This window comes from Cyprinodon variegatus, unplaced genomic scaffold (genome assembly GCF_000732505.1).
Source record: "Cyprinodon variegatus isolate N-32 unplaced genomic scaffold, C_variegatus-1.0 Scaffold84, whole genome shotgun sequence".
NCBI lineage: Eukaryota > Metazoa > Chordata > Actinopteri > Cyprinodontiformes > Cyprinodontidae > Cyprinodon > Cyprinodon variegatus.
In genome coordinates, this window is record NW_015150537.1 from 289,393 (window position 1) to 313,424 (window position 24,032).

General features: G+C 34.8%; 1 protein-coding gene across 2 annotated transcripts in view; it reads left to right on the top strand.

The window, feature by feature from the left end:
- The window catches only part of LOC107083813 (leucine-rich repeat and immunoglobulin-like domain-containing nogo receptor-interacting protein 2), a 237,929-nt gene that overhangs the window by 63,154 nt on the left and 150,743 nt on the right, over window positions 1-24,032 (top strand). For both annotated transcript variants that reach the window (XM_015373299.1, XM_015373298.1), the window contains one exon: window positions 13,711-13,804. The gene's annotated coding sequence lies outside the window, so the exon portion shown is untranslated. The remainder of the gene's footprint in view (window positions 1-13,710; window positions 13,805-24,032) is intronic.

The window sequence follows — 24,032 nt, forward strand, 5'->3', positions numbered from 1 at the left end:
CATCCATCCATCCATCCATCCATCCATCCATCCATCCATCCATCCATCCATCCATCCATCCATCCATCCATCATGCTTATCCCTGCTGGGGTTGCGAGGGGTGCTGGTGCCTATTTCCAGCTGTCTACGGGTAAGAGGTGGGGTACATCCTGGACAGGTTCCCAGTCAATTGCAGGGCCCAGCTTGTATCCATTTATGCAAATTGTATATTCTATTTTTGAGGTGATTTAATAATGAGGAGTAGATGGAGACGCTAACTAATTAACATGTGATAAACTACAATAAAAAAAAACAACTTTCAACTGGCTGGCCCTGTCTTACTGGTTGTAATCCATGGTAGACCAGCAGTATGTCTCAGGCAACAAATTTACCATAATTCAATTGCTGAACATAATTATTTTACATTTTTGTTTTCTTTTTGTAAGGTCATTAAAGCAACATTCTATAAGTTTAGATTCAAAAAGTAGATTAATTTGATATATATAAAATGATTTATCAGGTCAATAAACAGCACTTGGTATATTGACCCAAATCTAAACACAAGAGTTGTATATGGCAAAGCAGATTGGTATCCTATAGACATATTTTTGGTTCTCTTATTTAGGATTTAATCCTAGGGTGAGCGAGTGTGACATTGGCTTCACAAGCAACTCCATGACTTCTCAATCCCCTGGCGCAAAGTGGTCAGATTCCAAAAACACAGAGGGAAGGAGTTTAATGTTGGATCAGTGCAGTATTACATTTTTTTTATCTTATTTATATATATATATATATATATATTTATTTATTTATTTATTTATTTATTTATAAAAAAGATTCAATTTAAAGAATCTTGTTCAGTCATTTTATAGAGAAACAAAAACTGCAACCCTGGATTTTAAATCCAAAACTGAATTTAAAACCTACTGATAGCTCAATAAATTGTATTTGCACATTGAGTAATTGTAGTATTTAAGGCCTGAACACACTGGTTGCATATGTCTTCCTAATCTAACCCGATTTTTGGACGTCACACTGACTTGCGCATATAGAGAGCCTCCGACTTGGCAGGCTGGCAAGATCTGTGCGGATTTTTCTTTTCACTTCTGCCTCTGTGCTATACTATTTCCCATATTTGACTGGGACGGATTATGAAAAGTTATTTAAAAAATAAATAATAAAAAACCACCGGCACATTCAATAGAGCAAAGCCCAACAAAGAGTCTGTACAGCATCTCAAAATCAGAAAAGGTAGAGAATGATTTATATGCCTATACTAAAAACATTAGAACGTCTAAGGTAGGGAAAAATACAGCAATAACTCCCATGGGATGGTTTATATGTTGTCTAAAGCAGTGTGATCATCACCATTGGCTTTCAATAGGTGCTTAACTTGATGACCTCATCCGACACAACTTTCTGTCGGATAATACACTAAATCAGATTTTGTGTGTTCTGGCCTTTACATCTTCTTTTTAAGATGCTTTTAATATGCTTATGGTGCTACAGTGCCTTAGTTTACAAAATGCACAGAATGCCTTGTAATTTGCTTTAATGATAGAGCAGAAAGTTGTTTTTTTTTCCTAACTTTAGACCTATAGCTATGTTAACTGGTATTTTTTAGCTCTTTAGTCAACATCTGTTAAAACTAGGAGAAATTCAGGACAGTTTCGACTGAAACCGTGGTTTCGTTCTTTAGTTAAAAGTTGCAGTTAATGTATTCAACTGGATTTTCTTCCACCATGGATTTAGAACCATGGGCCTATTGCATGAATCTTTCTTTGATGACGATAAAATAAAAATAAAAAAATAAAATCCCTAATCTTCACCAAGCCAGAGCAAAATGGGTTCTATGCACAACTCCAAAACTTCCTGATCTTAAGGCAGCTGAATGCTGGTTGGCAAACAACTATTTGGTGCATTACCACCACCAACCAGAAAAGAGTGTACATCAGGACAGACACGCTCAAAAAAAAAAAACAAAAAAAACCCCTATATTCTTCTCACTAATCTTGTTTCCAATAATTAACACTTAAGGAAGCGTTTTTTTCCCCCCCTGTCTTTCATTACTGGATGAACTGATTAATCCAGGTGTGTTTGGCCATGGTTCTGAGGTCAGGCACACCTAGATTAATCAATTCATTCAGTAGAAAAAGACAGGAAACAAAAGAGCACCCTTAAATTCAGGTAGTAGTGGAATTTTGCATAGAACCCATTATCTCTTCTTTTGGCCTTTGCAGCTTCATTTGGTTTTTGAAATTAGATCAATATTTGTTTTATTAACAATAGTATTCTGCTGTCATGATGCCACATTGGTCTGATAGGTTGTGAAATAAATGTTTAGAACAAAGCAGAAATTTCCTAGATGAAACAGGTGGGGGAACTGTCATGGGCCAGCAATGTGCGCCCATCAGTATGCAAACCAAAGCCAAGAGTAAGTCAGACCAACAGCAGAGAGAGTAGTGTCCTCGGCATTTGACAACAGTAGTGCATGAGGGTTAGCGTCACTGAGGGATTTTACCTGATCTAACTATCAAGGTTTCGAACCACCCAGCTTTTATACAACATTTTTGGCCACATCGAATGATACACAAGAAAGCTTCTGAGTATCATGCTAAGTACGTTATAATTATAATTTTACAAGCATAAATATTAAAACTGATTAACCTTATTCTGTTTTTGCAACAAAAATATGTTCTGTTAATTTAATATGCAGTAAAGGCAGTGGGCACATCCTTACACCTCAGCAAAGATTTTTCTTAGTGCCCGGCGTTCTATTTCATAGATTATATCTGAAAACATTTTATTTCTTCCTTTTGTCAAGGCTTAGCCTTCACACCCAACTTCTTTGGGCTATAAAACACTAATTGAATAATTGCTTTTCAGAATATTCCTAATTGAAAGAATTAGTCTTATTTTAGGGTACTTGTAACAAAACAGAAAATAAGCACATATGAGTTTTTATCAATTCTTTGCAACATATACTAATGTGTTAAGATTATAGTGGCCATAAAAAATTTTCAAATGATTATTTAATGCAGCCAATTTCTCGAAACATCATATTTTGTATAAAGATGAGAGGCAAATATCCCAAAATGACATGTCTTGAATTACAGTTAATGGTCTTGGTCAAAAGATATATTTATCTTCTGTTTGAATGTCTAGTGAAGGTTTATTCTTGCTCAACTCTGAGTCATGTGTGAATCATAGAATCAGCTTCATAAATTGCGAATTGTAGTTCTGTCATTGCTTAAACCAGATTTTTCTTTATGCATCCATTGTACAGTATAACCCTACTAGAAATTACTATAAAGTAGGTAAAAAAAGATTAAAATATGTTAATGTACAAATATTCTTTGGGTGCTCTGAGGATTTCCCTGTGCATTATGTTATTAACTTGTCTGAGGCATGTTTATTTTACATGGAATTAAGAGTTTCTGTATACTGTCTAAATTATCTCATTTTTCCACAGTTAAACATCTTCTCATCAATTGGATTATCAAAACTGAGACATCGAGCATAAAGCACATCTAGATCTCATGCTATTTTCTCTATCTGCAACCATGAAATCCTTTTAGATCAGATTTTCTGTACCTGGCTGTTGACCATTTTCAACACAAAAATCTCCCCTTGGCACAAAGCAGAAATGGTAATGCACAATATTTCAAAGACAGAAATAGGCTAAGATACCAGCTGTTAAGCATGGAAAGGCAAATCAGTTGAGCGGCATTTTAAGGATTTAGTTTGCAAAATACCTTTTCTATACAGTAATATATCGCTGAAGACTGTGCCTAAGCAGTTGGTTTTATTGTAGTTTTATTTTAGGTTTTTCCTATTGTGCATGCAGGAATCTTTTTTAAGCTTGTTATTTACTCACTGCTGTTTACCACAGGCTTGCTGTGAAAGAAGTGTCCAATTAACAGTGGATTTGGTGGCATGTACTCTCACATCAAGGCTCCTGGAGTCACATCATTACCATGTGTGTAGCAGGGTCTGAAACTAGTACTTTTGAATTGCTATTAAACCTAAAACATGCACTAAAAGATAGAGACAGGCAAAGTATTTAGAGGTACAAAGTCTATATGTATGGCTAAGACTTTTCTTGTAGGTGATTTATTAATGGTTACAATGCAAAGTCAGAAGGATAAGATATAAAACCCAGAGGTTTAAGAGGAATCTTTAGAACAAGGTTGGGATAAATAGACTTTACTGAAATAAAATATTTTATTTAAAATAAAATTTTATTTAAATCAACTTTGAGCAATATGGCATTTTAAAATGTTATAGTCAAGAGGTACCCTTTTTTCCCACAGCTGCAGTGTAGCCGCACTATATTCAGTATATACACTGTGTTAAACCAAAAATTATCTTACTAATTAGCTTGGGTTGGTTAGCTAGCCTTCACTTTGGTTAACAGACATACTGTTTAAAGCCTTAACCTTACTGATCTTACCAACAGTAATTTCTGACTGCCTTTGTTTCTTGCGGCAAGGAATTACTGACTATGTAAATGCGCAAGTTATGCACCAATGATTAACACAGCCATGCATCCCAATCACTGTACTGCATATTAATCGTGTGCCCCTCTGTGAAAAGGACTTGGGAGCAGATAAGAATAAAACACAGCAACATCATATCATTTGTTTAGTTGAACTTTTTATTTCAATCATGTTTGGACTACAATAAAGCTGGAAGCCAATGCAGAAGAAGTGACCAGTATGATGGAAATCACCCTGAATTGTCCACTGTGTCAGAACTCAATGAGGACAAATAATAAACATCTACCCTAACCTGATCTACTAAAATAGCAAAAACCTAGAATCCTGCCCTAAATGTACAGAAACACTTCAATGTCTTTTATACTTAAATAAAACTTTGCACATTTCTGTTTCAGTCTCATACAGACTATCTGCTCCACATTGATCAATATTTATTTATTTATTTATTTTTAAACTGCACAGCAAAAAAGAGGAAGAATATATGGATATAAAATATGTATTATTTGTCCAGTGTTTATATTTACCAGCCTAATTTTCAAATGCAATGACAATGAAATACCACAGAAATCGAGGAAATGACTCGCCTGCAATGGCTTAAAATCCTTCTTTTATACAAGTGACCGCTAGAGATGATGAGTTCATTTATTAACTGCATAAAGGCTATGGACACTTAATGGACAGTTCCCCCCGACGGTGAACATGAACCTGCAGATTGCATTATTTTATATGTCCATACATGCAGTCTTTTTTACCGTGAGGGCTTCACTTCTGCGTGTTGCTGCAGCCAACACGCGGTTCTAGCATATGCCAACCTGGCCATTAAAAACTGATACCGCTTATAGCATCATAGTGATCTAAAGAATCTTCTTATTTTTATTTATATATAAAACATTTTTTAAGCATCATATGACAATTATACAAAAAAACAAGTGAATGCCAATGGCGTATAAGAACATTATACAGGGGGTGAGGATACAGAATATTAAAAGGTTAGTAGGCCAAAAAGGAGGAAAAAATAAAATTTAAATGAATAGATTGAAACCTATTCACCTGCATTTTGGTTTTAAAGTTCCTTCATTTTGACCTATTGTTAATAGGGTTTTTTAGCTATTCTGCCTAGAGTATGTTACCAGAGTAACTGGTCTCGCTAAGATGAATTCAGCTTTGTGGTACCGGAAAGTCAGGGTAAAAGCCTGAAGTTGTCCCTTTAACCCAGTTATCCAGCTTTGTGGTACAAATACACACAGAGATGTAATTGCTGAATGCTATTTTCTGTAATCTATTACTGACATTCAAATTACTAATGTTTTTTTGTTTCTGGGTATTTTTAAAATTATGCATCCTGTGTTTTTAAGAAAGCAAGGAGCTGAATTTTCTTTCCTTGTGTTCAGAAAAAGAAATGAAAACTGTGTGGAGTGTGTAGATCCATTTAAAAAGCCACTTTAGGAATTAAGCATGGGAGGGGGGTATCATTTTTACCTAAGAATTAAGTTAATGTATGTCTTATTAGCTTAAGGTACTACGTACCTTGACACAATGACCGTCCGACATACCAGTTCCTTTCAAATAGAACCCATAGAAGCCATAGTAAGAGTTTCATATAATGTATGAAATGTAATGTATTTTTTTAAAAATTGTATACATACAATTATATAAATACATAAAAAAATGAAAAAGAGGTACTTACAGTGTAAGAATGGCAAAATATCTTTCATATGTTTTTCTTTTTTTTTTCTGCTTAAAGTATTTGACCTCTATCAAATAGAAACACATAAAATTACATCCCTCAAAAACTAATTTCCACCTCCATTTTAGATATAAATGTATCCTTAGTTTATCCCTAGTACAGGGATGTGTACTGCTAGCTTTTAAGGTAACTGTAATTTAACCTTTAATTAAGAAACATTCTCTTGATCCTAACGACTCAATGAATGATTGGCCTATATTTAATCTTCCTCTCTAATTAAAAAAATCCTGAGAAATGTTGCTTATCAAGTGTAAAAACACTTACATCATAATGATATTTTTGAATAGTTTCAGTCAGATTTTGGAGTTCAAAATATCAATAAAATAGCTCTGGTCAAAGTCATTCATTACACTCTCAAAAAATTACTTTTTTCTGTTAAATCTAGGTGCTACATTTGACAGTCAACCACAATATGTGCTTCTAATTGTTAAAATTGTCATAGATTAGATTAATTTCCACTGTAATGCTGATGACACTCAGCTATATTTGTCTATTAATCCCTAAACTAACCTATTATGGAGACTACAGGCTTCTCAAGGACAATAAAAACCTGGATGAATTGAATGAAAACAAGACAGATGTTATTTTCTTTTGACTAGAGTGTTGAAAAAAAAAAAAAAAGATTAGTCAGTCACTTCATCTGGATGGCATTAAAATGGCCTCTGATAGTAACATGAAAAATTTAATAATTTTGATCAGGGCTTGCTGATTAAATACCACAATAAACAGGTTTCTAAATTTTCCTTCTTGTATCTTTGGTATGTGAAAAACTAAGAAATAACTTCTCTAGAGGTGATATAAAAATAAGTGGCCGAGGCATTCTTTACTTCTAATCTAAACTATTGTAATCCTTTACTATTAGGGGGTCTGAAAACTATAGAGCAAAGCCGTCAGCTGGTCTAAATTGCTTCTGCTAGAGTTCTGATGAAATTCAAAGGAGAGATCATATTTCTTGTAGTTATAAAATTAATTTTCCCTCTCATTTATGAAACCCTAAATAATCAAGTTCCAAGTTTTTCCTCCCGACTGCATGCATGCTTGGTGTAAGAAATTGCTTCAGAGTCAATAAAACAACAAAACAAATATCTACTGTTGCCAAATGTTCATCCGGGAAAGCAAATCCCACAAAGTTAGTGAATCTATGCAATCAACTGGTTTTCCTTAAATACCTTTTTATCAGTCTGTCTCTATGATTTGATCTGAAGTGTCTTGAAATGTATGTGTTGTCAGTTGGTGCTATATAAATAAGATGAACTGAACTGAGTGCCAAAAAGAAATTTTTTTTTTTTTAGTATGACTTCTTATAACACAGTTGGAGGGCCCAGTATATGGTTTAGAGCTACTTACTGTGTCAGAGCAGCATGGCATGGAAGTGGGGTGACCAGATGTCCCAATTTGTGCAGGACTGTGCCACATTTTTCATTTGTGTCCTGCTCTCCCTAAATTTAAATTTGTTCCATTTGATCCAAACAAATTAGGGGAAAAAAAATCACAGGTACCTTTACTAAATGAAAATCAAAGCAGAGCTGCAGTCGTTGTAGGGAGCTATGTCAGTGCCCCACAACATGAACAACCTGCCCATGATACTCTTACAACAGAACAGGTAAAAAATGCAATACAAAATAAGATTTAAACTATGTTTAAAGAAAATGCAGCCATAACAAAGACTGCAGGATGGTTTATAACTAGGCGATACTTAGAGAGCTCTTTGTAAAGTTTGGCAAAGTTATTTTACAATTGGATAAAAGAGGAGCGCAATGCAAACCAACATTGTCAGATACCTCTTAGCTGATTGGTTTAAAAGAGGCTCAACAGAAGGCATGTAGTGTTAATTCCCCCTAACTCCTGAGATGACATTGTTTCACAAATGATCAAGGCTAACCTTATTTCTGTTGTTAGTGCAAAGCCTTTAACTGTGTGCTCAACTTTTGCAGTCCTTTCTGAATATTTACCATCTTAAGCATTTTTCTTATAGGCATGTCAAATGGATTAATGTGAAGTCGTAGCCTTTCCTATACAATTGTGATAAAATAACTGAATTTGAAATCCTGTCTTGTTCTTGAGTAAAATATATCAATTTTCTAAGGAACTGGTTATTTTTTAAGTAACTGCTTGTCATGCATATATATGATTTTGACCAAAGAACCTTTAAAATATATGTGTACCATGATCATGAGGACTTGATAATGTTCTAAATTTTTTCTGCTCACCAAAGTACTTATCTCAGGGTAACTCCTATATAAAGACCTTAGATGCTGTTTTATTGTTTTATTGGGTTCTGTTTTATATGCATCAGATTTTTGTCACGTTTTACTGTTTAAGATTCTTTGTGATGCTTTTTGTAGTTTCCTGATTCTCGTGTTTTGGTTTTTCCTCATTTTTGGTGGGCTCCATACTTCCCCTCAGCCTCTCAGTTCTGCTGCCATCACGGCTGAAATAAATTCCTTTAATTAACTAACCTGTGAAGCATTCCAATTATCGCTACTCACCAGAGTTTTATCGTCATTCCTCAATGGATTATTCTGCTGCTTATAAATAGGTCCTGTATCTCGCATGGTTTCCATCCCTTTTTTAGTGTTTCAAAATTGGCAGGCACATGGTTACTAAATCTAACAGCGCCCTTGTGAGCTGTAGACTCTGAAAAGCAATGCGCTCACAGTTAAAAATTATTATAACATTGCAGATTTACTTTTATGTCTATGCCTTCACAAAGACAATTCATTTTTATCCAAAGTCTGACAATGAAATTATTGGTAAATCCAGTTAAAAGCAGAACCAGAAATTATTACCATCAGTACTCCTTAATGTAGATGCAATATAATGGAATTTTGGATCAATGCTGATGAGCTTGAAAGCTTCCTTTGGCACATTTGGGTCATTGCTTGAATTATATGCACAAACAGCTCTTTTGTGCTTCCCACACGATAAATGTGCTACTTCAGGATGAATAACTCTGTGCCTATTGATGACCTGCATGGTGTCTTGGCTGCACTCTAACCCTAAAATATTATAAACTGAACTATGATACGAAGTCAGTGGAAGAAAGATGTCTTGTAAATAAAATATATATATATAAAAAGAAATTCAGATATAAGGTAAAAAGACAACAGAGGGGTTTTAGTATGATTTCATACAAAGAATGTTTTTTTATGTTTGGTTTTAAACATAAGGAAATTCACAGTTTCTTATGTTTATGTAACAAGGACAAAAAGACAGCAAAAGAACACTAAAGTGAGTTAAGCCTTGTTGACAGCATGGCCTTTTTGTTCCTGGCGAAGACAGTTGCTAGATTGAATTGATCTGACTTTAGAGCCTAACCATTTATCTTGGTCAGTCATATCTGATCTGTGGCTGTCAAGAGCAAACAGGCTCCTCGGAGAAATAAACAGTTTGGAGAGACATTGAAGGGTCCACAGTTCTTCTTAACAAGCATGGATCAGGCATTTGTGGGATTTTCCTTGGGATGTGGGATGTTTGATCAATAAATTGGTTAAAATGAAAAAAATGTTTTTATGAATGTCATAATCACCCAGTTGTTTGGCACTATTGTATGTGCACAATACGATGTAAAAATACATCTTCCTTTGTTTTATTCATTTATGTTTTTTGCTGTTGTTTTTTTCGTCTTTTTATATGTATATATATAAACATTCTTTCGAGTCCTCAATAGGATTAACGAACACCAAGATGCAGAGTATTGCAAACTAGTTTCTCTTACAATCAAATTTTGTAAAGTGTGCTGTGCATTTGTACTAAACTCCCTCTCGTATAGAGATTTGCTATCCAGTTCCTTGGAAGCCACTGTCTCACACCATTTATAACCACTGACGAAACCTAATTTAGAAGGTGTGGCTACCTTCTTAGGATGTCATCAACATCTGCAATAACCTAATTTTGACTCATTTTCCTTTTATAAAAATTGTTTAAAAAATATTCTAATTTCAATGGAGAGCATCCATGAACATTGAGATTAAACTTTTAGAAGCTTTATTTTTTCTCTGGGCCATCCACAGACATTCTTAGACCTAAACTATTCCCTAGAAATAATGTCTTTGTATGTTTGAAAGTGTTCTGGTTCAATGTCTTAAAGTCAGCTCAATTTATCTTCACTGTAAGTCGGACCAGATTCTCATCGCTATGCATTACTGTGGGAGTGATATACTGAGGGCTACAAGCAGTGATAGGTTCCTCCCACACAGAGAACTTTGCATATTGGTCAATTGGTTCAGGTTTCATCTTATCTGATAGCAGAAACTTCTTCTACATCTATGTCATCTATGTACTTGTAGAATATCCATCAATGGTTTTTCTTAAGTGGATTAAACAAAATGGTCATTTCATTTTCTGCCACCTTTTCTTATGGTAAAAGGGGGGCTGTTGCCTGTTCCCACAAACTAAGGGTGAAAGGCAGGGTTCGCCCTGCACAGACCATGAAGTCATCACAGACATAAAACCACTGACCCGTAACAGCATTTTTTTAAAGATGCTAATTGAGTTAACAGCTGGTTCTTTGGATAGTGGGAATTAAGTCAGGGTACCTGAAGAAAACTCACGCATGTACAAGTTGAACATAAAAACTCAAGGCAGAAACACCCTGCAAATGGCCAGGGAGCTTGCTGCAAGGCAATATACTTACAAACTGTGCCACCATGCAGCCTGTTGGCCCAGTTGAACTTAATTAAATATATAAAATAGCTAAAGCCAACATTAAGATGACTTAATATCCAAGAACCCCAGCCCTGCTTGCTTCATGGGAATGTGGTAAACTCCAAGCCCTTTTAGGGCCTCATAACCATGAGGTGGAAAAGGATGGCACCACTCATGCTTTTTGAATTAAATTGGGTGTAAGAATGATTCATAAAGTTGTCATAGTCAGAGGACAGAATCCTGGACTCTGCCTACTCCCTGAGGTCCCTTGCCTTTTCCTGCCAAAATGCCACTACTGCTGAGGCTTCTACTTCTGCCTCACTTCTGCTGCTGCAGCCCTCATCCTGCTCAATATTGGTCCCACTCTCCTCCGGTGCTTGAGCTGAGCACTTGTACGTACATGGCCTTCTGCTATTCTTTCTCTGACATGACATTTCTACTAGGAACATCCATTAAAGACTTACCTCCTGATTGTTCGTTCAGTCACCACATGTGTGGGTCATTTTTTGGAGTAAAAAAATAAAAATGAAAAAGTACATCTGAAATTATGCTAATAACAATAAACCAACACCGTAGAACATCTGGAGTTTTATGGGGATTATATTCAACAACATAGCATTGATTTGGTACTGCTGTACTTAAGGGTAATAAACTGATTTTTGACCAGTATTTAAAAAATGGAAGTCAAAAGAAAAAAAATGGAGCATACCTTGGTTAGGTTAGCAGTTCATTAAGGTGTGTTTTTTTATATATCTTAAGAATAATAGTAAAAACTAAATGTGTGTCAATGTATTAATTATTTTATGCAAGCAAAGACTACCTGCGCCTCAATCCAAAATGATAAGGTAGATAAATGCACCATTATTTTATCTAGCAGCATCGAAATGCTGTTGTACCTGCAGATTAATATTACACGGAGGTTATATTATATCAGCAAAGTTATCTCCAGGGAGCTGCTTGAAAAATGCATTAAGGCTGGATTTTACAGAAAATGGTAAAACCTCAAAGTTCTGTCACTTTGTTTTGGGATGATCAGCTCTCATCATTTTGACTCTCTACCTGGGCCTTTCTAGGCCACAGATGATAATCCTCACAGGCCCCTCATTAAGTCTTTGCTCCAATTAGGCTGCACTCATTGTGCCACAGCACAATTACTCTGTACTCTGGCTCACAAATCCTCCACCAGTGGATTAGGCTGTTCACTGGGTGGGATGGAGATAGAAGGGCTTTTAACTTCACGTAAAAGGCGAGATACTCTCCTAACTTCTGTTGATGTGGGTCCAATAACTAAGTCGTTTGGATTGTAAGTCTGTGAAAATCATCCATCAGTGTCAAGCTGTGACCTCTTTAAGTAGATTTAGTTTGGCTTAGTGAGTGAAATTATTTGGAAAGACAAAACTGCTAAACTCCATTTTCATCTCCAGTATCATTTCACTCAGACTGTTTTTTAAAAATTGTGACCCATCTTGCAGCACTTTGATCAGCTAAACTTCCTGATTAAAAAGGTTTCCTTAGTAGCTTAGTCTCACAGTTTTATTGTTCCTTTGGGGGCTCGGGGGTGCAGTAAGTAGCACTGTCATTTCATCGCAAAACGCTATGACTCTCAGTCTTGGCTAGAACATTTCTATGCAGAGTTAACACTTTGTATTACAGTTGTCTTGTACACCTAGGATTCTCTCCAACAGTCCAGCAACAATCAGTTGGGTTTTAACCTCCAAATTACTCTCTGAGACTGTGTTTGAGCACAGGTTTCTGTCTGATTGTAGTTATCCTCCCCCCTCCCTCACCCTCAGTCTCATTCTATAGGACAGTTATCAGAGTCACCCTCCATGTGCCCTTGAACAGGATAAAGGTGCTTTAGAGAACTGAAGTGCGGATGGACCTTCTTGTATAACACCTCTTTCCCCCTTTGATGGTTCCTCATTTGACTTAATTCTAAATTTCCCTGCTCTTTCTGTAGATCCTCTGTTATTTCTGTCCTCTTAACCAGACTCTATTAACAGCTATATACTATAAAGACCTACTTAGTAACGGACTTCCCTGTATACCTTCTGCTCCAAATTATGTCACTAGGCCAAAGACTGACTTTACATTTTTTTAGTAGAATTATTTCAAAATATTAAATTAGCTAATTCCCTGAACATCCAAAATAGTATTGCACTGACAAATAAAATTAAATCAATTAACAAATATCTTGCATGATGATGGTAGATTACAGCAAGTAAACCTTTTTTGTCATTAAATTACAGTTGCTCAAATCTTTCATAATTACATTTTAGCTAGCCTTTAATATTCTGATCACTGCTACACTTTGTATTGGTAATGTTTATATACTTCAACTGCAATATCATTACATTGTTGTAAGCTGTATGCAACAATATTTCATTTTGTATACATTCTGTGCATATTAAACGACAATGACGTTTTTCTATGTCTAATTATTCTACCTTAAAACTCCTGCTGATGCTCTAAAGAATTTTGATTCAAGAAATCACAACTAGTGGTTGAGACCGCATTACACAACTGATGGCCTGTCTGATCACATGCCTTCTCTGGCTGAAATGATGGTGTAATGAGACATTCAGCAGCAACTGTTTAGCAAGAGAAATGATCAAGTTGACCAGCCAAGGAGAAAGATACTATACATATGTCAGATGGATTTTTTTTTTTTCATTGAGACTGCCTTGGTGTGGGTTAGCTAATGTGCTTCCTTGGACTGACATTTCTTCAAGGATGTTTATCCTGGATGGCTGGGCATTTGCTGTGGCTGAGTCAGTTAAAATTGTGAGTTCACTCTTCATGTCTTCCCTGATTTGTGTTTCTTTTGTTTTCTTTCAGGCTTGGGAGTAAGTGACCTGTGAATAGAGTCACACCGGGGATTTTCTAAAGGACTCCTTTGGTTCTGTAAAAGTGTACGAACGTCGGCCAGCGGGTATGTTGAGGATATTTCATTGTCCTTTAATTGTGTTAATCCTTTCATTCACAGCAAAGTGAAAACAGAAATACACAGTTATCCAAGTAAAAGTCAAATTATCCTAAAGTTGTTTCTTTCTTTGACAGTCAGCCTACAGATCACAATTCTCAGACACATTTTATCGATTTGATCTTTCTTTCTTTCCTTTTTTTTTTTTTTTTTACATGAACTACACCACACTTTTTAGCTCATGGATTTGTCATAAAAAGCTGAGAATAAATTTAAAGATGAAAAGTCTGGATTTTCTAATTTTACTCATCTAAATTGATTAAAGGGTTTTATGTTTTGTTGTAATGTGTGATTATCCTAAAAAAAATCCATATGAAACAATGGGATAAAAAAATATAATGTTACTGAAAAGAAAAATATGTTTGATAACTTTCTGCTTAGTATTATGTGTTATACTGCAAACATCTTAGCAGCACGACTGGCAATGTAACAAATCCTCATCATTATGTTGCCACTACTATGCCTGTACTTGGTTGGTACAGCTTTCCCAGATTTCAAAGTGTCATCATGACTTCTCCAAATATTCTCACTGTTAATGTCAGAAAGTAGAAAAAAAAAAGAGTCACATGTAATAAAACATAATGTGATGGATTGATTTCAATAGCTCAGTTCATTAAGTGAACACAAATTTAATACAGAAATTTGGCTTTTATAAAAGTTATGTTTAATACCTAATATGGTATGGTATGGTACATGGTATTTTAAAAAATGTTTTTGTTGAGTTTGCATCTTCATACATATGACTTTGTGTTTCACTTCAATGTTGTTTCTGAATGCTTTCAAGCTATAACATTTTTCCCCACTGACAAAGATGACATAGCATGACCTGTAAGGTGTCATATCCATCAAGACCACATGGATAAATGCACCACACACATTTAGAATGCCACAGCTATGGTATATGGTTAGGATGAAAACCTCGACTCTTGCCAAGTTTCCAGCATTTGCTTTTTAAACCACCCTTTTCAATAAATGCACCAATAGAAAGGGAGAGAAAAAAAAGCAACCAGGCTGGAAATTAAGGCAATCATGGCGGGAAAGGGACTGTGCTGAACACTGTGTAGAAAGAAAATGTGTCTCTCTCTACCCCCTTGCTGCCTTGAGGCATAACACAATTAGACTTTAGATTGTTTTCCTCTCCCCCTGCCCATCTGATTTCTGCTCCTGCCAGACTATTCTCTTTCATCTGCTTTATTCCTCTGTATTGTCATAATGTAGCAGACCCTGAGTGCTCTCACAGATCACTGGTACAGCTTATCAGTGAAGTGGTGCCGCTTCAAATTGGGTCCTTTAATTTGGTCTCTCTGCATTCATTCTCAGCATTACACTTTCAGGGGAAAATGTTGTAGTGGTGGATGGGAAAGATAAACACACTCTAGGTGGAACTATCCAATGTAGCACATAGAAATCTCATGCAGGAACTTGTGAAATTAGGCAAGGAAGGAAACTTTGTTTTATCCTTATTCAGCTAGACGTTGCAGTCCAGATGTTTGAAATCAAATGGATAAAACAAAGTTTAGTGTGAAATATGTACAGTGTTTGTTCCTGTGGCCAGTTTAAACATACAAAATGCAAATATACATGCTATTTTAAGACTTTCTATAAAATAAAATGCTTTAAAATTTGTAAAATTGTGTTATAATACTACATAATACTCCATAACACCATCATACGTTTCATTTTATTTTCAAAAATTCACACACAGTGGGCCCAGAGAAGTTATTGCATTAGTGTTCTCTTATTTTCCCCCCCAGTTTTAGTATTATGTATCATATTTAATAGTATTCAAAAGCTGCATATATATAATTTTTTCTTTTTTTTAGGAAATTATTTTTATCAACATATTGGGGTGAGTGAAAATATACATTTTGATCGAATAACATGTAATCCACAGTGTTACAGGATAGGATGGGTACGGATAAATAATTATTAGCTTGTCCCTCTTTTGATTGATTTGATGGTTTAGTGCTTTTCCAGCTCATATATTCTTGGTTAGGATGAGGCCAAAGTAAGAACACAAAGAGATCCAGCAACTGGGTCTGGGGCAGCCACAGTAAACCAGTGTACACCATATAAAGAACAAAATGGCATACAAAGAAAAACAAAATAGTAGGCTGCAGGTTTAAATTAACTTTAAGCAGAGTTCATTGAATTTGGTCCTTTTTGAAGGTGGTCTCTGGTTCTAGGCCTCTCATTCACATGATCTTCCCCTAATTAGGCCTCCTCTGCCTTTCTCCATATGTAAAGAGGAGGGCTGTGGGTAGACAGGCTTTATGCCAGCTTTGGTAGGGGCTCTCAGGATGTCCTTTATCACTCTCATTTTAAGAATGTTAAGAAGTCTCAGTCTGGAAAGCAATTGTGCATTTTAATCCCAACAATATTCAATATTGTATACAAATATTTATCGGATGGGTGTGGAGCAACAAAAGCTTATGAGCAGTTTTATAATAATTTTGGTAGAACTATGTTATCTGAAGGTATTTAACCTAAGACCAGCTTTACTGCTACAGTGTAATAAAGGTAAAAAATGTCAGTAGTAGAACCTGAACATTGTGACATCAACAAATATTGAGGTCTGATTCATTCTACTGTATGCTGTCTTTTTCGGTATATACAAAAAATGTCAGGGTTCATGTCCTTTATTTACTGTTAAAAGAAATGAAATTGTGTTCCTAATAAAAACTCTGAAGTTGCAGCTTCTTTCCTTTTTTTTCTAAAGTTCTTTTGAGTAAGCAACAATAGTGTGCATTAGATCAACCCCTCTGATGTATCAACGTCTATTCCATCAGCTGAAAACACTTAATGCATTTGCTGCTGGTACCTTACATTAGTTTTCAACAATTAGCTAATTTGTCTTCCTGTGTGGGTGGAACTGAATGAAAAAGAAAAACCTATGATGCACTTAGAACCAAAATTATGTTTATTTATTTGGATATAATCCCATTATAATCATATATATCATAAATGTTCGAGTTTTTCCTTTTAAGTAATATTTTTTTTTTTCGTCTGCACACCCATCATGGATAGGATATTTTAAAACTATTTCTCTGTAATGGGAGGAATGTAAAGAGATGATTAGGCCATTAAGTCCACATCTGCCAGCATAATTCTGTTTTAATTTGCTGGGAACTCTGTTGTATTTCGCTACAGTGGATGTGACATTTTAATTACGGCAAGGGCTGTTAAAATGATTACTGTGAGGTTACATAGGTCTTTTGTTCATACCACTGTGGAGAATAGTTACAAAACAGCCAACCACTGCCAAACCAACATGACCAAGAAATACCACTTACCTGCTTTCTAATCATTGGCAATCACAGAAGATGGTAAAAATTACACTTTTTATTTGCAAATGTTAGAATATTGAGCTCTCATACCTGGAAATATCCATTACTCAAATGATGTAGCCCAGCAAAATACATGAATGCATCTAAATATGTTTAAAGTACTCCCTATTTTCTCAAAGAAAGTCGTACTGATTTTCTTGTGTTGCCCTGGGCATAAACACCAGCGCTGGGAAATAGAACTGGGTTAAATTGACGCATGCAATATGAACTTAGATTTGAGCAGCAGCATAAACAACAAATCAAAATAGTTTCTGTTTAAGTAAATGATTTGTGGTTAATTAATTTTTAACTGCACATACAAAGAACAAATGAAGTTAAGTTAATCTAAGTTGAATTAGGCAACTGCAAGGCGTGGTGTCCTAGGAAAAGGTTATAAAGATTCACCATTTAATTTCAATTTATTCAAAATACAAATTACAATAACAGTGAATTTGTGTTGTTTTTTCCCCCCTCTATTAATCTAGTTTAAAACTGTGGTGTATGAAAAGCATACTTGAAGAAACTCACCCCTAATTAAAAACTAGCAATGATAGACTTTCATATGTATATTTTATTTTCTTTCACAAGTGAAAATTTGGTGAGGCATGTGGCTTATATTAAAGGGAAAGTCCGGTCAGCAAGGAATAATCAACAGATCATTATCCACACCTAAACTAATATGTTCAAAGTGATTTAATAAATTTAGCATTAATCAGTAAAAAAAAATGAAAATAATAATTTATGTTGCGATCACTAAGTCTGGGACCAGCCATTTTTGCCCAAATATAGTAACACCTCACTCCTAACATCTTCTGGCAGTGTCGTCACTGTGCCGTAAGCCCAATGGGAACTACTAGACATATCTGCAATCAACAAAAATTATTTAAGATTTCGAGAGGAGTTCACCATTGAAATTCGCCAGAGCTAAAGTTATGCCTATGTGCATGGGAGTTGGATATTGCAATACATCAGGTAACAGTGAATTAGTTATTTTTAGTTTAAGTTATTATTAGTTAAAGAATTAGTTATTCTACCTGTCCGATTCAGGATCCTCCACGGACGGATTCATGCTAAGAGCAAGGCCATCAAGCTTCTCCCCAGAGAAAAAAACATGTAATATGTAGCCAACATTTCAAAGAAGAATGTTTTCAAGATGGATTGGATAATAGCACATTTTGACAAACTCCAGATACAGCACTGGGACTTGCTCAAGAGCCAATACTGCACCGTGACGTCACAAACCGGTAGGTGGCAGTAGTGTTCTTTGACAAGCATGGATGTCTCTGGTAAAGCACGTTCAAATGAAATTATTCACAATTAAAACCAATTTTCATTTACTGCATATAGTAATTTCATATTTAAAGTACTTTCAGAAGTCGAATTCCAAATATGACTGGACTTTTACTTTAAAGCCTGAAGATCATTTAAACAAAACTTTGACTACATTTAGCATCACATGCAAAAGCATTTGATTAAAAAGATGCTTGCATTATCAGCGTATGCAATTAAAAATATATATTGGCAAGTGTATGAGTTCCTTTTAGCCCTTAGAAAACAGTATCTTGGGTAAACCTCTTCAACACTACAAGGAAGAACAGCGTGGCAGCACTAAGATGCATACACTCTGTTTCTTTGACTGAAGGGTTTTTCTGCAGAATGTTGCTGCAAGACATTTCAGAGTACTCCTCCCTCCCCTTATGCAATGTTAACAGCTAGAGGGTGAGTATATAGAAGGTACCCTAGCTTCACGGAGGTCAATAATAAGAAGCACATTGAGCACATTTACGGCTTCTTATTGAGTGCTTGAGGTTTATTTTTATTTTTTTTAGCATTGCAGGATTTATGAAACTGCTGTGAAGCTGAAAAGCTGCTTTGACTGACATTTTCCTCTTCAGACGGTTTCCATCCTATGCATCCTTGTAATACATGCCTGACAAGATAATAATGGATTATTACATTGTCATTACAAAGATACAAATTTCTCAGTGACATTTTACAAAATATTAGGAATGGGTTTGATTGAACATTCTATGTGTTAGGCTGACAGAAATGCAAGACACAGTTCAGTCAGTAAAAGCTCTAAGCATTGCTAGCATGCAATTATAATTGTCTGGGGATTTGTGGATATTGCAAAGCCTTCTGTGCACATCCTCGTCAAAATCGTTTGACTGGTATAGTGAGTTGGATGTGGCAGACAAACAAGAGAGTGAGGACTATCTCAAAGCGATGATGTGCCAGTGGAGTTGTCTGCTCTGACTAATGCTGAAAAGCAAAAGCAGAGAAAAGGATTTCGCAATCTGAACAGCTTCACTTGGTGCTGCATAGTTTTCAGGACCTTGGACAGCTCTGTCAAAGGCAACTAATTCACAATGCGGTATTTGGGCAAAGAGCTTTGAATTTCATGGATTTTCCTCCTCACATGTCCATGATCCGTCTGTTTTCTGACATTGGCAGTTATACACAGACTGAAAGCCTTTTGTAACATGTCCCAAGAAATGCATTATTGAGTCAGTTAGCCAACTGTGACCTGTCTTTTTTAGCTTTCATGTTCATGCTAGGAAACTGCAGTGACTTAAGGTTCTAATTCTTTAGTTTTCCACAGAGGTTACAATTAATGACATGGTGATTGTTTCTGTTTTTCCTGGTGAGCCATTAAGGCTTTGTTCAAATATATGAGATACAATTAATTACAGTTTGTAGTTTTTTTATTTGTCAAAAAGAAGAATATTTGTAGGGATTCATACATTCAGTTATAGTTATATTTTCGTTTAGTCTAAACATAATTTGCAGAACTCAGAATAAATATAATTCTGCCTCAAGAGATGTCTTAGTTGTGATGAGTTTTTTTGTCGGCATCTATAAGAGAACACCTTAATTCTACCTGGTATAGAGGTAGACAGCAAAATCAATAAACCTGGATGTCAGTACGATATTCCACACAATTCTCACTGACATGTTTGCTGCAAAGAGTATTTGTGAACGCTGTTTTATTTATCCATGATTTAAGTGTTTTAAATAATATTTCTGTTGTTATTTTCTCCATTTTAATTTCTTGATGGCCTCATGTGTGAGTTGCAAAATACCATATAAAAACATTTCCTTTCTATAAAATTACCAGGAGACTTTAATTGCTTGTTGCCTTTTTTCATCTGAGGTGTTTCTCTGGCTTGAGAAATTTCTTTTTTCCAGAAAAGCAGCTTTTATCTCTTTCTAGTAAGATTATTCTGTAGAAAAAAATGAAATCTTGGTGGGCTTTTTTCATCATAAACACGAAGCTTTTCCTACTCCAAGTATAACGTTAACGTAGGGTGATCTATAAGAGTTCAAGCAAAAATATCTCCTGCTCCTCTGTTTAGATCTGGTGCTTATAATTTGACCTCCCTCTTAGTCTTCTAAAAGTAAAACATGGACCACTGAAGTATTTTGCTCTTCTTTTATCTGTAACTATGTCTCTGAAGAATTCTCTCATCATTGATAACAAAATATTGCAGCTCTCAGCAACATACTTGTCATATAGAGTTATGTAAACCATTTCCCTGTCCACGCATGCCCATGGATCAGGTAAGTAGGAGGTATTTCAGCCTTTTGTTCTTATCTAAACATGAATACAGAGGTAAGTTAACCACACCAGTTAAATGTTCAGAAAAATTATTATAATTCTGACTGCTTTTTTGTTAAAATTCCATTTGAATTTAGTAATTAAGGTTAGAATTGTGGTGGTAGAAGGCACAGCATTTTTAGTTTTTCCAATTATATCTGCTTTCAAGACAGCTTTTATTACATTTGTACCTAAATGATCCAGATTCCTTAATCCAACATATATATATACTTTCCACATTAAATTAGTCCAGGAAATGTTATTAGAGGACACATGCAATTTCCTTAGTTTTCAAATATTTATTTTACAAGAAAGTTAACTCCTAAAAAACTTTTTACCACTTGCTTTGAACTTTTTTCCCAGTAATTTCATGCACCTGTCTTTATGTCCGAATCATTCACAGAGCTTTTCTAACATATTTTGCGTCTGGTTGCTGCACATGACTCCACATGACTCAAGATGATATAATACCTAATGTACAAGTAAATCTGCAAAGTAGGAAAGCCTATTGTGGTGCTATTATTTGATGCATAAAATGCATCAGAATAAAATAGGAAAAAGCAGCATAACAATAGATAATAAAAAGAGATAAAGATCAGATGCTAGGCTGCACCTCAGCTAAACAATGTACAAAAAGAGTATTTAAAATCTTATATAGTTTACAGGTTTTGAGCAGTTCTCATATGGTAAGTGAAAAATTTGAAAAAGATGTAATTGTTACATATGGTCCCTACTTCCATAAACAGACATTGCACCCAGTGCCCGTTGTGTTGTAGCAGTGAATAATATGCAATTTCCTTTTACAGAAATATGCATATATATACTTAATAAATTCATGCCTTGTGATATTTTTTACACTTTTGCCTTTGAGCCTTTAGCTTTTGCACTTGCTGCATAATCTTTATTAGGTCATTGGGTGCTTCTAAAAGCTGCTTATAAGACTCACATAAAAGCAGTGAAAGCAAAGTATTATTTAATTATTGAGAAGCATTTTTCTAATTGTGATAATTGGCTTTTAGATAAATGTGCCTCATTTTCTGAAGTATGGTTTATAATTGTTCTGGAGGTTTTAACATACTCTGTCCCATAAAATATTTACATCATTTATTGGCCACCTGCTTAACCAGACCGTTGAAGTGCAGCTACCAGGGCTAAGTATCAGGTGGTAGGCAAATAAAAAATCAGATGTTTATGTGACTGAAGCTTCAACCTTACCTATTCATTTTAGCTTTTTAATATAATATTGTGCATTATTTAATTTCATTCTATGTGTTGTTATCAGCATTTAATCGGAGTATAGCAACAGTAAATGTGTGTAAAAAAAAAAAAAAAAAAAAAACTGACAAAGAAAATGTTTTTTATGATTATGACTGTGCTGAGGGCCCTTAAGTGAGAGCCCTCGGCCAGACTGTAAAGAACTATAGGGGATCCCCATCATTGATGTGTTTGAAAAATTAGAATGAAGATGGGCAGTAAAAATTTGGTGTAGCATGTAACAATAAGGGCTTTATTGTTAGATTCTTCAGAGGCTTCTACAGCTGAGGAACTGCTGAAAATGTGACTACAAGAACAAACCCATGGAGCCCCTACAATTTGAAGAGGTTATTATTTTTTATAGTGTGTGTGTGTGTGTGTGTGTGTGTGTGTGTGTGTGTGCATAAAAACAAAAAGTTACTCATATTATTTAACCTGTGAATTTAAACTAGCTTATCATTGTGAAGAAGCACTGATCCATAAAATTGTGGTTTTTAGTACCTTTTATTAAGCAAAATAAAAACATTTGGTACATTCTTATTTTATAAGGAAGTGCTTTATTGTTTAAAATGAGAAATAAGTCTGAATTCACAAAGATGATAGAAGTGTATTTATTTAACTAATATAATACAAAAATATTGAGTAATATTTCCAGAATGCTAATAATTAAAGGGGAAATAAGGTATAGAGCCTTTAAAACTACATGAATGCTTTTACTTTAAATATAAATTACCATGGTCTCCTTTTTCTTTTTTCTTTTCGGCATTTCACAAATTATAGCTTTTGACTTCATTTGATTCCATATTGTGTAAAATTATCCGAAAGTAGTGCACACATGTTAAGTGGAGAGAAAATCACATTATTCTCAGAATATTTCAGTAGCACTAATGTGAAAAGTGTGACATGCTCAGTGCTCTGTGACACAAAGACCTTCTGTAAACATTAACTTGAAATGTATCTGCCCCTGGAATGTGGCTGGATATTTATAAAACATAAACATATATTTTCTATTTTGTTTTTATCTAAACAAAAACAATCCATTCAAGTGCTGGCGGTGTGTTTAGGGTTGTTCACCTAATGGAAGTTAAACCCCTGCCCCATCTTAAATGTTTTGCATCCAACTCCAACAAGTTAGCTTTGTATTTTCCAACCATCTTCCCATCAACACTTAATAAAAAACAGAGTTGTTAAATGGAAACATGAATCTCATGTATGATATAAAATGTTTACTGTGTATCAGTTTACTTCAGACATTTCTCTGTTATTTTTTATTTTTTAAAACATAAGATAAATAAAAGAAAGGCCTGAAAGGCAAGAGAGCAAAAAAAATCTGGAAAGGTTTGAAGATTTTTTTTTTCTTTTTTTTCACTAGACTTACAAATTTAAAGAACAATATTTTGTTGAAAAAAATGTAATGAAGGGTGTTTTTTTTTTTTTTTTTTTTTTTATGTTATGCTATGGAGTAAAAAAAAAGACTTAGACATCTAAACTAAGAGTCTTTCTCCTGTCTGTTGTTTGAGATGGTTTGAGGTTAAAATACTATTTAAGTTTTCCAACTACTTTCCATTTAGCTGTTATACCTAAAACTAAAATATAATCATTGAAGCATTCATATTTAAATTGTTGCAACATTATTTCTTAGACCCATGTTTAATTTACTGGATGATCTGGTGAAAGGTATAGTGCCTTGAGATGACATTTGTTGTGAATTGCAGCTATATAAATTAACTGAATTGAATTGAATTAAAGAAGGAAATCTATAATTAGAAGTGGGAAATTATATTTTTTGCAGGAAAAACAGAGTAACCAATGAGCAAAAAAATTCAAAATCTTAAGTAAGAAGATGAAATTACATGTGATTTTGCAAACATAAAGAAAAAGTTAACCTGTTATTTTAAATTCAGGAGGTAGTAGTGAAATTAATCTAGATAAAAAAAAATGTATCTATGCCACCCACTACGTATATCTTAAGTTTCTCTAGTGGCAAAAAACAAGTATT